Here is a 6,000-nt window from a genome sequence, read left to right as displayed (position 1 = left end):
CAGTGGATCTGGTAGTGGATTCATGTACTGACCGTGGTCCTGATCGTGTACAAATGTACCAATCCATAACTGATCAGAGGTTGTCACCTGGCTGAGGCAGTCACTTTTCTGCCACTGGTTCCCTAATGTGGCTGTCACCTTACTGCCGCCGTCACCCTGCTGCCAAAGTGGGGAAGGTAAGCGTTATAGGGACTTTTATTGTATATGAGAGAAGTTAATGTGAAGGCACAGTATCTTTTGGGCAGTATGCTGATGAGGAAAAGTGTGGTTCCAGTGCTGTATTCATCTACTGACGGTGATTCTGGCACTGCATTCATTTACCAATAGTGGTTCTGGTGCTGCGTTCATGTACTGACGGTGGTTCTGCATATATGGGAGCTGTGGGCCCACCTTACTGTGTATAGGGAAGTTGTGGGGCATTGTATTGTGTATAGGGGAGCTATGGGCCCATCATACTGTATATAAGGAAGCTGTGGGGACATCATACTCTGTATAAGGGAGCTATGGGTCCACTATGTTGTATATAGAGGAGCTGTATATTTGGGGACCCAGTGGAGATTATTAAATGTTAAGTGGGCACTTAAGCATTATTGTTATAGGGGCACCAGAGTATTGTAACCATCAAAGGGGCAAAATGTGGACACTTTTCTAGAGTATTTGCACAGTGCATTAATCATTTCAAGGGAGCAATTTCACCCTCTAGAGGGCACAAATGAGGCATTGTTTCTTTTTTAAGGGACACAATGGTGGCATTATTATGTGGGGCAGTAAGAGGAGCTCTGTTTTTGTACCACGCAACAGGTGCAGTAATAGGGACACATACGGCAGCAGCGACTTAGTATTGGGGTATCAGCAGGATGATGCATTTGTGCAGGTTGGGAGTAGATGGGGGTGGAGCTGGAAATGTCAGAAGTCAAATGTGTTTTTGTTGTAATCTCTGCAGACGAGTCGTGACTGGAGAAGTTGTCATGTCGGTCTGGGCCAGATGGAAGACTGGAAAATTAACTACTCCACCAGAAATAACGTCAGCTGTAAGTTACAATATATATTTGTACTGTAATTACTTGTATGTTCTGCAGGACTGGTATCTACCACTAAACGGTCACCATATCACGGTAATATCAGTGTTGGTCTTTGTGTAGAGATTTATTTTCAGCAACAGCACGGTCATCTTCTAAGGTTCCTCTATACCCACGATCAGGGTTCACCACCATAGTTGTACACACGGTTATATGGTTAGGGGCCACTCAGATGTTTCACGGCCCCTGACCTGAACCCCTAGCTATGCCTCTGTCCAGTTTTCATAAATCCCCCTATTGTCTTCATTATCTTTAGCTTTTTATTTTTCAATTAACTTTATTTCTGACACCTTTGTGGGTGTCCTATTAAAAACTCCTATTTCTATATCAGCGATAAGTACTATATAATATTGCCATATTCAGTGGGGTGAGCACAGTGTCCTAGGTAGTCCACTGTGTACTCTCACATTCATTAACATTCCTGACTCTTTGCCACTTGTTATATTCTCTCCTAATCTTTCTATTAAATAGAACATTAGCCAATTTCCTGACACACGTACGCCTGCTAATGTAATTATGAAGCTGACCTCGGGCATACATGCTAGCGTTTTATATCCTATTCTACTAAAGTAGAAATATATATATGGAGTAGAGATGAGTGTATCAATTCGCTCATCTTGAGTTGAATTTGAATTTTCTGAAATTCGTGATTTCACACGAATTTGAACATTTTGAAATTTAATTTTCAGTTTGCAAATAAAGAAAACTTGCTCTGCACCATTTCCCATACTGCTGAATTATCAGAGAGCAGGCAAATGTCATTGGGTTGAGGCAGATAACTTAAAATAGTTACAAATGAATTCTAAGCTTTTTTTTATGTTAAGTAAGGTTTGGGAAGAGTTTAAACAGATTTTAGCACTGGGACAGGGGTCTTCTATTTTTCCACTATGGAATAATCCTTATTACTCACACATGAAGTAACTTACCTGTTCTAAATTTGGGCAAAATAATGGCTTGTTGAATGATTCTCAAATTTTAAGGGACAATAATATTTTTTCATTTAAGGATCCGAAGAAATAACTTCTTTAGATATTTTTCAATAATAAAGGCAATTCAATCTACCCCTCTCCTCTATTATTTGGGAAAACCATAGCCAAATATCCTCTCTTGGTTTTCTATGCAGTTTTGTAGTGTGTAGAGAAGGGATTATTCTTTTGTTTAAACACTTGCGACTATCCAATATTGACCATTGGCCTTGTCCCTTGTGGAGATGGATTTCTCTGGAGTCTCTCATGATACTATGTAGATGGTGGGATACTCCACGGGACAGCATGGTGGTTCAATTGTTGTACAATTTTTAGATGCAATTGCTCACAGATTGTTGAACCTCTGACCATTATGGCTTCTGAGAGACTCTGCCTCTCTAACATGCTCATTTTACATACTGTCATGTGACTTGAAGATTAAATTTGACTTGAAGTTGAAAAGTGACCCTTCAGTTGTTTTTACCACTTACTTTTCAAGCCTATTGTTAACCTTGTCCAAACTTTTTTGAAATGTGCTGCTGCCATCAATTTCTAAATTAGTTATTTTTTTCAAATGGGACTTCACCTTCTGATATGTGTTCTATATTCTTTTGTAAATTTAATATGGCTATATGAGATTTCCAAATCATTGCATTCTTGTTTTCTTTACATTTTAAACCGCACCCCAACATTTTTGTAATCGAGGTTAAACTTAAATCAGAGAGATTCTGGGTTTAACAAATTAGAAAGCATGCATTCAAATAATAGTTAAAGGGGTTGTCCACTACTTTATATTAACCCCCGCCCCCCAATGTATCCCCCCGGGGCCCCTAAGACTTTTTGTAAATACCTTCCGTTGCAGATACTGCCTGTGAGCGGCGCTATCACTGGCCGCTCACAGGCATCACGGGATCCCTGTCTGCAGCCTGCTCTGACATCCGCTGATGTCACGACAAGTGCTGGCAGCAGCCGGAGGTCTTTGTCTTCCTGGTTCCACGGTGGATGCCAGGCTGTGGGCGGGGTTACCCCCCGCGTCACACCCTGCATTCACCTTGCGCTCTGCCTCTCCCCATTCATTGGGAAAGCATGCGGTGAATGCTGGGTGTGACGCGGGGGGTAACCCTGCCCACAACCCAGCAGCCACCGCGGAGACCCCAGCGCTGAGTCACATCTCACTTGTCGTGACGTCAGCGCGGGGGTCACGTGATGCCTGTGAGCGGCCAACGATAGCGCCGCTCACAGGCATTATCTGCAACGGAAGGTATTTACAAAAAGTCTTAGGGGCCCCGGGGGGATACATTGGAGGAATAAAATAAAGTAGTGTACAACTTCTTTAATAGCTAAAGTTGGTACCATTTGATTCGTACAACCCAATCCATCAGCCATGAAAGAGATCTGTGGCTGCTGGAAGGGAGCAGGAGAACCATCTCTTACATGATGGCATCCACAGCTCTTATAGTTTCATAGTTTTTAAAGTTGAAGGTATACTTAAGTCCATAGAGTTCAACCTATAGCATTACACTTTAGTTGAACTCGATATACATAAGCCTATCTCCAACCTTAAAAACTATAAGAACCATGGATGCTAGCATGACGTACATGTGACGCAATGCCAAGTTGGCCAATCAGAAGAAGAATCGCAGATGCCATCAGGTAAGAGTTGGTTCTACTACTCCTGTCCAGTGGTCATAGACCACTATTGTGGCTGAAGGCCTGGGACGTGTGAATTAATTTGCAGCAACTCTATTAAGAGCTAATTCTAAATTCAGTAACTGTATTTTTGGTCTCCAGTGAGCACAGGATGATACAATTTATAATCATAAATAGGCTATGTTGCTCTCCACACTTTATGTACAAGATTTTCTACATTGAAAGCCCTAAATGCTCAACAGCATCTATGCTGCCAGGCAGAGCGCCCTCAGTTCTGGGCCATACCACCCCAAAGACACAGCACCACAGAATGGCCATCACACAGCATCAACACCAAGTGAACTGGTCAAAAAATTCACCTTTCATGATACATCGGCGGAAGACCTGACAGGTTGCACATTGGCAGGTACCAGAGCTTTTTTAATAGCATTATATATATTGGATAGAGGAGTTGTTATGGTAACATGTGATGGTTATAAATAGTGAGTTCCTGTCAGCTTGGAGATCCGATATCACTGCTCATAAACCTCATATAATCTCTTCTGCTGTTTGGATTTATTGTTTAGGACATCCATATGACTTTTATTCCTGTCAAGGGATTATTGGTTATTGAATATAAACCTTGATTACTATTGTGATTGTTAATAACAAATTTATTTGAGAAAAAAACTTTTACATTTACATATGTACAGTACATGGTGCATTTACATATATATGTGTATATATATATATATATATATATATATATATATATATACAGTACAGACCAAAAGTTTGGACACACCTTCTCATTTAAAGATTTTTCTGTATTTTCATGACTATGAAAATTGTACATTCACACTGAAGGCATCAAAACTATGAATTAACACATGTGGAATTATATACTTAACAAAAAAGTGTGAAACAACTGAAAATATGTCTTATATTCTAGGTTCTTCAAAGTAGCCACCTTTTGCTTTGATGACTGTGTGACGCCTCTTCTCGAAAAGCCCTTTTCTTTACCCTGGGAGATGGGGGACTCGGAGTCGGGTCCTGTGATGGAGAGATGAGGTGCAGCCGTGGCCCGGACCCGACCCGTGCTCAGGGCCATCACATTAAAAAGGATGGTGTGGGCTTATCCGGGTTGAGTGGCTGATTTACGACTACGCCACCTGTGGCACCTGGTGAAGGCCACCAGTGCCGCTTCAGTCCGCTGAGGCATGATGTTATGGCGGCCAAAGTTATTACTACTCCCCACAGGTGGAGCAAGGCCTCAGGGGAGAGGGACAGGATGGAGGGGGTAGTAGTAGAGGGAGACGGGCGCCACGTCTTGCGGTGTAGCGCAGAATAAACAGTCCGGAGGCCATAGGGGTGAACTTCCAAGGCTTTACTCACATAGATGTCAGAAGGAAGGCGACTTCCTGCTCCCCGCGGAGTCCTGCGGTCACCAGAGACAGGGGTCCGACAACCTCCGAGTAAGTCCAGCATTCAGTCAGGACCCTACACCAGAGTGTTCCTGAACTACAGACCGAATCCTTTCCTGTCCGTGTGTGCGCAAATAGGCCGGGTCTCCCTCTGAGCTCCTCTCAGAACAAGGGCATGGGTAGCCGCTCCGCTCCGTCCGATACCCGGTGGGATCCTCAGGGCCCCCTCTTGCAGCCGGACTCCCTCTGAATATATCAGCATGGCGAGGACAGGTGGCGTACACCGCTGCATCCATCTGCATCCTGCCTGGGATCCATTTGCTATGGAGCCACACTCTTAAGCTCCAGACCTTCTTGGTCCTGGTCCTTGACCGGGTTGAGACATTCCTTGTCTACAATCTACCTCTCGTCCCAAGGCCGGGGCATGAGGGCTGCGTCTCTATCCGAGGCAGGCCCACACAGGATCTGCGCTCCGGGAGGGAGGTCACAGTGCCAGACTTGACTACCACTGTCAGTCAGAGGATGATCAAAGAACCAAGACCAAAGATGGCTTTTTATTAAATATGAAATTTAAAGTGTAACTAACTTGTAAGTCCTCCACCCACACCCACTAACTGGTTCCCCTAACTCTTGGTTCCCCAGTCTCCCTGCAACCAGGAGGGCAGCACCTAGTGCATACTAGCCCCCTCTGGTGGAGAAATGTGGTGTTGGATGCAAAGGTTGGGTCACGACTATCACACTGTTCTTACCTCAGAGGAGGAACACTACACTCCATTAGAGAAGTGCAGCATCCCTGTGGCGGTCGAACCCTCAGGGGCGCCACATTCCCCCCTGGTAAAACACAGCACGTCCGCGGGCTGCAAAAGAAGTAACACCCAGGAAATTTTCTTTTTATATCAACAT

This window comes from Phyllobates terribilis, unplaced genomic scaffold (assembly GCF_046119375.1).
Source record: "Phyllobates terribilis strain yellow unplaced genomic scaffold, ASM4611937v1 Scaffold_1__5_contigs__length_1240528914, whole genome shotgun sequence".
Taxonomy (NCBI): domain Eukaryota; kingdom Metazoa; phylum Chordata; class Amphibia; order Anura; family Dendrobatidae; genus Phyllobates; species Phyllobates terribilis.
This window is presented reverse-complemented; position numbering follows the sequence as displayed.